Source organism: Cupressus sempervirens, chromosome 2 (genome assembly GCF_028749045.1).
Source record: "Cupressus sempervirens isolate cs-2001-9-10 chromosome 2, ASM2874904v1, whole genome shotgun sequence".
In the NCBI taxonomy this organism is placed as follows: domain Eukaryota; kingdom Viridiplantae; phylum Streptophyta; class Pinopsida; order Cupressales; family Cupressaceae; genus Cupressus; species Cupressus sempervirens.
The window spans coordinates 283,511,904-283,520,137 of record NC_143119.1 but is presented as its reverse complement, the minus strand read 5'-3'; positions in this window follow the sequence as shown (position 1 = coordinate 283,520,137).

The window sequence follows — 8,234 nt, the reverse complement described above, 5'->3', positions numbered from 1 at the left end:
GGAGTATGTTAGACCTTGCTATGATTACAATAGTTGGATGTAGATTGTTAGATATAAAAAAAGTATGTGTAGGTATGCACTTGAGGAAAATTATATACAACTGAAGTTAGTGTATGTGTAGGTATGTTAGACCTTGCTATGATTACAATAGTTGGATGTAGATTGTTAGATATAAAAAAAGTATTTGTAGGTATGTATAAAAAAAGTATGTGTAGGTATGCACTTGAGGAAAATTATATACAACTGAAGTTAGTGAAAAAAGTAAAACAATAGCTATATACATTGAAAAAAGGCCAAAAGCATCAAGGAATATTGCAGGTTTTATAAATAGTACATGACCTGTGTCAACTAAGAAGTGACCCAATTGCATATTTGAGGTGCGCGAGGGAAATCACGTATTTTTATGTGCAATAAAATCAATACATGGAGGCAAAGAGCTTCTTATTGATTACAGTTTGAATCACATGGATACAAACAAAGCCACTATCATGGGTGAGGTGGTATGTACTATGCACATTTAAAATAAACTCCAATCAATGAATCCAACACACCATTAAATTTTGATTTTTTTTTTGTTAACTTAGAATAATAACACATGTATTTTAACATGTCTCAATGATTTGTTTCTAAAATACAAAGCTACAGTATGGATTAACAACCCTAGGATACACATGATGGTGATGGTTCTCATGGGACTTCTTCTTCCCGACAAGTAAAACTCATTGTTGTTGTACAAATTAGATACAAGAAATATGTTAATGCATTTATTTTATTATGTTTTATTCTTCACTACTATTTTGGATTGATTTTAAATATAGTGCTAATAATATTGTTCTCACAAACAAGTGTTGATTAGGAAAAGGGAAAGGAAAAATTAGTCCATGAGGAGTCACACAATGAGAAGGATGAATTCATCATTGATTTTGTCTCAACCACTGATCTTGTGGCTGCAGTGCAAAAGGTGCTTCATGATTTAGCAAGAAGCTTAAAGAAAATGATATCAACTTGACCTTAGACTCCTGAAATATAACAGATGGAGGATGAGTTGATGCACCTAGTTTAGACATATACATTAAGTATTAATGTAGTTTTTAATTATATCAAAAGTTCAATAACGATTTTTATAGTATACTCTTTTATTTATGTCATTAAATAAAATGCATATGTGTTATTTTTATAGAGGATACTGAGGAGGTACAAGGGTGATGCCCCAGAGAATGATACTTTAGGTGCTCCCAAGTATATCACACGTTCTATCCTACACTTGTGTTTTGATTGAACAATTTTTTTTTTTAATAATTCTAATAATCTTGTTTTATTGTGCTCTAACAATCTCATTTTTCAGCTCCTACCATTGATCCTATGTTCGCTACACCACCTACTACAAGGAACATGACCGAAGAGGTAATGCTGACTACAAATTTGGCAAAATGTAATATGGCCACAAAAGTTGTGGTAGTGCCTATTTGTAAGTAGATTCTTCTTTTTCTCTCTCATTTTTCATGTGTTTATTTCACTTGAACTATTATTTCTTAGGGGGCATTTTGTAATATTGGATTCATTTTATGCAGGAGGTAATGAGGAAATTCCAGGGTGTACCCATGTTGGATGTACAGGAACACTAAAGAATTGTGATCAATTGTTCATGAACAATGAAGATGGTCTTCCCTTGATAGTATCTTGACTTCCAAGTACTTTAAAGATTGATCCTTTCTTTTACTATACAATATTCTATTCATAATCAAATGCACTAAACTCTCGTGTAATCCCTTGCAATAACTACTAATCCCATTATTATTTTGTAGGGAATAATATATTTTATGAAAAACTTAATGATGAATGTTTGTGTATATTTGGGCTGACCATACGCATAGGGTATCATATTTTGATTTCATTACTAGATCATGTTTCCTTTGATGATAAATTTCTTCAAGTAAATTAAAAAAATATTCAATTCATTTATGAATCTAATAGTTTTTTTTCTTTTATTAAAAGGTGGAATTTGAAAACTAAAGAGTTAAAGGATAAACTCATTGATGCTATGACAACACTTTTTGGACCCAACGTATTTCAAAGACTTAGGCTCCTTAAGAAAGTGGGCCAAGCTTTGAAGTATATTAGGTAAAACTATAGGACCCAAATGAAAAAAAACCCTTGTTATGAGCATCCCCCCTATATTCCTGTTATTGAGTGGGAGAATCTTAAAAAGGATGCCACTAAAAAGCAACAGATGATTGAGAAATGGTACCACATGAGGAAAGAATGTATGTCATAATATTAATAATGAAATTGTGTGATAATTATTCTTAATAATTATGTGATTTAACATATTTCAAACTTCACATAGGTTGCTTGACACATCAAAGGCAACCAAAACAAGAAAAGAGAAGCATGAGCAACACAAGCTCAGCTCGAGTGGATATTCAAAACTTGTTGCACGAATTGCAAGTATAAGTAAATGAAAAATTATATGCAAATATTTATAAATTGTAAACAATTTGGTCTTGATGAAATTGATTACAAAAAAAATTCATTATACCAAGCAAAAATGTAGGCCATGGAGTTTTAGAAAGAAACTTCTAAAGAGGACAATAAATTAGCCTACAGACAAGGCTATACAGTCATGGCTGAATGACTCTGAGCAATGACTGGGAAAAGTTCTTCTGTTGGATCTATCGATGAGGTAAATAAGTCAATTGATTTTTTATTTCAAATTGAATACTTCAGCAATTATTGTATTTGATAGTAAGTTCCAAAAATAAAAGTTGTTATATTTTTTAAAGTAAGGAAACAATGATTATATATTTGTTTAAAACTTTAAAGTGAATATATTTATATGTATTAAAATGAATGATTAACATTTCTCATTATTTGTCTTGTATTTACATGTATATATTGTTGATAAATGCACTAATTATTTACATTGGATTGTAGACTGGCAATCCTAATACAACAGTTGAGCACCATGGAGGCATCGATTCAAATGTGGATTGTAGTACTTAAGGTATATATTTTCTATTCAATTTTTTATTTCTGAATTATTAATACAAGTAAACATTTTTAATTGAATTTGGTGTAGTAATACAAATTTAACTATAATATGTGTTGGGATTAAGAAAACATCTTGTATTGTAGTTGCAGGGGATGCAAAGGTTGTTCTTGATGAGCGTGTTGAGGTCCAACTCAACGAGCAAGATGATGTGGCTGGACAAGGTAAAGAGCGCTACAATGTTCTTTTAAATGTTTGAAATCTTAAAAAATTTAAAATTTAACACTTTTATTTGTTATTGCAGAGGACCCACCTTTGCAAAGGACAACGAGATCCCATCCATGGGTGAGAAGAAATATTGATAATGGCATGGATATGCCTCTACAACAATATAGGGAAGGACAAAAAAAGAAAAAAAAGAAAAAAGAAAAGAAATGATTCATGTGAATATGTAACTTATTTGATAATGATTGATGTTTATGTCTAGATGTTTTATTTATGTTCTATTGAATGCGAATGTGAATGTTCTAATGAATCTTATGTTTTAATGTTAATGTGAATGTTCTGATGAAACTTATGTGTTAATGAATGTTATCACAAAACCAAGTGAAGCTCAACATTAACCTATGATTGCATGACAACTACTTATGTGAATATCTTGGTTTCAGGAAATTCATAAGGAGGCCATAGTTCAATATGCAATCTCAATTCATATGCATACAACATCAGGCGGAGCTAAAAAAACCCAACAAGTTTGCATTTTTGTTAGAGATCTTTAATTAGGTATTTTAAGTTATAGACCATCACAAAAATTGTAACTTTGACTCTTATAGGCAAGGGTAATGTCATCAACATGCAAACTAATCAAGACTTTCTATGTGTTGGCTTGTTGGGGACATTCGCATGTCCATAGTAGCTAGAGTTTTAACGTTCATGATGGTCTATAATTTTAGAAAATTAATAGACCTAACGTGGTAGATTTTTTTAGCTCTGCCTATTGTCTATGCATATAGAATGCAACTTCATGTGCATTCTCGATTTAGAGTGGCATTCAAAAGTTATCAAATCAATGGTATGATGTCATTCACATCAACAATTTTGTATTAGCAAGTTTAGTTAATTGCTAGGCTATTGTTGCAAACTATACATATGCTTAAACTTAAGATTTCAGAGCTTGTTTATTAGAACACATAAATTTTTATTGTATCTTCTATCAAACCCACAAAAAGAAATATTGTACCTTGATTTAAACTCTAGCTGCAAAGTTATCGTTGATGCAAGTTAGGATGCCAAAAAAATTGTTATTCCAAGCTAACTAAGTTCACTTAATTACTTCAGCATTGATGAGTACATGCTATTTGGAAATATCCCATAGTCCACTTTTGAAAAACAAGATTAATCTCAATTTAACACTAGATCAAAATGTTATGGGTCCTCTTCAATACAATTCTTTTTTCCTCTATGTATTGTCACTAAAGTAGAATGACTACAACTACACAAAATGAGTAAATATGTGCTCCCCTGTACACTAGAATTATATTGCACTCACCCTTTCAAGTCTCCATGAGAGGAAAAATTCTCTCACTATAATATGTAATAGAGACATAAGATTATGTTAAAATGAAAATGGTTTCTTAACTAGGAAGAATTAACCTTTGTTTATATCAAATGCAGTAGCTTCTCACACAAACCATCTACATAACTACATCATTGGATTCAGTGTGTAGCATTTTGCACAAGTCACATCTACATAGAAACATTGTAAATTTGCAAGTGAACCTACATGAAGTAATTAGTAATCGATACCACTAATTACCATCATTTATATAAATTAAATCATGTGACAAAATACAGGCTTAATAGCACAATATCTCATTTTTATTACATAGAAAATTATGATGTTGAGGAACACTATATATTTTTCAAAAAGATTGTGATTGCAACAAATGGAAGTTCAAAAATTTACAATATTAACAAATATTTTGAGAATTTTGTGCATATGTGTGTTCTTTTGTTGCATAATCAATCCTCAGATTAGTTTCCTCAGTGTGTTACCTCAACATTGAGCGGCTTTTAGGTGTTTCTTATTACAATTAACAATTTCCACAATGTTTTTGAAATCGAGTAATCTATTATTTCAAGAAAAATGTTCTTGAATCATAAACAAGAATTCTATTTCTTATTTCAAAATTATGTTGGTTCTATCTATCAAAATTGTTTGTAAATTTTCTTCTTTTTTAATATTGTTTCCTCATTGGGCTTCATTTAGATTGCTTGGAAGAATTTTTTTTCATATGAGTTATTGTCCAGGTAAAGTTGTGTCTAAGTGTTGTGCCAAGTTTCTACATCAAGTTGTGAAAGCCAAGAACCATAACAAGGGCGATATATGTGAAAGCCTTCAAGCAACAATTTTCAGGTTTTTTACTTGTCATCATTTTGCAATGAATTGATAACAAATTAAGGATTTACATAAGAAACAAAGTACAAAATTTTTACAAAGCTTTCTAGACATCTCATGCATGGATGTCTTCAAACCCTCATGTCTTCAAACCTTCTTGACTTCAATTATCTTTTCAAATTTGATTTTTTCCTTTATCCTATAGCTCTCATGGTTGTTTTGAACATTTGTAACACACCTACAAAACACTTTTTCTTCTTCTATTTCTCTTCTCCTCACAAGCTGATTTCCTACACTATTCCTTATGAAACTCACTTAATAAATCTACAATTTTTCTCTCCAACCTTCTTGTTATTGGTTGCTACTTCTTAACACCATGAATTACTATATTTTTATAGAGGTTAAAATGTTTGTGAGACAAACAAAGACGACAATATGCTCTTTCATTTCCCATAATATGACCTTTGAAATTTCTTCAAAAATAATGAAATAAAAATATAGTTTTCTTCCAAGATGTGTGCTATGTTGCTTCATATCAAATGCCTTTCTATTGTAGATGCCTTTAGAAAATGAACAAAATACTAGACCAAGTTGTACAACTTTGGTAATGGAAGAGTCATTAATTATTTTTCCTAAAGTCGGTATCTTTTCCTTCCTTTTTAAGCATCCAAATTGAATGAATAAGACAAGAATGGAATACCAAAAGTCACTTGTCTCATGAACACTTTTAGAGGCATCAAAATTGATAGAATCATAAAGATAAATATTAAGTCTTCTTTACAAGTTTCCTCCAACTTGCCAATGGACCCCTTCAACCTTCCAAATCTTGAAATTGTGTAATATAATCACATTAAACAACCTAGTTGCCTATGATTTTTGAGATGGAAGCCAAGTTTTGTCAAAAAGAAGATTTTGTCCTTATAACACTCCACAAGATGCTCTTAAAATCACAACCTATACAAAAGATGCAAAAACATGAACATGAGAATAAAATTATTTTTTGGTGATGCAGGAGTGCTTGTTAGCCTGACCTCTCTTGCATCGCTAAACAATAATAATGTATTTCATGTATTAGTATCAACTAAAAGGAGTTAAGGAAAGTGGGTAAAAATGAGTTGGATTAGTTTTGGTTAATTTATTTGTGTTTTTTATATTTAGTAGTTGACCCTCTGTTGCAGATTCATGCTTACAATGCCAAGTTCTACCTAGGAACAACATCAATAACAACAGACTGAATTAAAGTTTCCATTGATGCCACCCATGAATCATAATTCAACTATTTGGGTTCAATTGTACTTCCAAATCTGCTTCTTATCAACAACTTTTTACCATGATACTTGTCTCATCACATTCTCAGTAGGTCCACTTATGGATCCAAAACCTTGAATGATAGGAGTTAGTCCTTGTGTCCACATTGTTAATGGCTAGCAATTATTTAGCAGTGTTATGGTATGGAAGTTGGGTGAGCTTGACATCATCCACAACATATAATAAGTGATACTATGTCAAATAATTAATATAACAAATGTGGGGCAAAGTTGATAGGTGATCTGCCAAATCCTTTTCTTCCTATTGATCGCCATGTGACAAGACTCATTAAGGATGCATAAAATTGAAACTAGCCCCTTCTTTAATTGTATCCATGGTGTGAAGGGAAAGTAAATGGGTAGGGAAGCTAGTCATCCACTTTAAATTTGAGCACCCAAATATTAGTATCTTTTAACATTAAGAAATACAACTAATCTCTTGGTAGATTAAATGAGTTGAAACTATGTGGCTAACAACAACAATCTCTTATTAGTAGATGGGTCCTATTATTTGCTATTCGGTTAAGACTATAAATTTTAAAAGCTTGAAATATGTTTCCACAATAACATTCATGACACCCTATGCATAGATTTCTAGTGTGCCAAGGTTAATTTGTAAGGATTGATCATAATTATTCATCTTGTAGCATTATTTGTTCGTATATTATAGCCTATGTGGTCAATCTACATCCAAACATTTCAAATATTTTGTGTTCAATGGAATCAATTGTTTGTTATGCATGAGGTAGTCTTTGAATGCATATCACGGTTACTTGAGGAAAATTGGTGTACATGGTGCATGCATTATTACCTTTGTCAAAAATGTTTTTAACTATTTGGAGAATAAAAACATGTGACATATCTTGAACTTAAGGTAAAGTGTCAAGCTTTCTAAAATATTTCCAATCCAATAAGTTAATAAATATAAATTATATTTAGGGTTTGGACATTTGTTGGGCACTTTTGAAGTGCCTAAACTTGATTTGATAAATAAGAATTGGAAATAGATGTATATATGCAAAGGGTATTTAGATGCATACATAACACTGTGATATATGTACATCTATTTGGTTTCTCTCTTTTTTGCATCATGATCCCTACACACAACAACAAAATACAAAGACTTGAAATTGGCTGGTAGATTGTGAGTACATAAACAAAAAAATACGCCCAAAGGCTTTTGTTGTGTTTCTTTGCTTCACAACTTTCAATTACTTGAAAAAATTGTCATGGATGGCTAAATGGCTCAAAGGCAAGAATGATCTTAAACCATAATTAATAATAAATAATAGTAAACGTGTAATAATACATAATAGTAAGGCTTCAAAATCTATGCTTGTTGGATATAGGTAACACTGGTCCAATTGAAGAAGTGAACATTAAACAAGAAAATGCAAAATTAGACATTACAAGCAGTAATTTTTTCTTTTAATGATTAAGCTATCCATTCACAATTGCGATAACGTGTTCTAACAAATAGTCGTCGCTTCCATAGCACAGCTGTCACAACACTATTACAATTATGACAACTAGTTCTGAT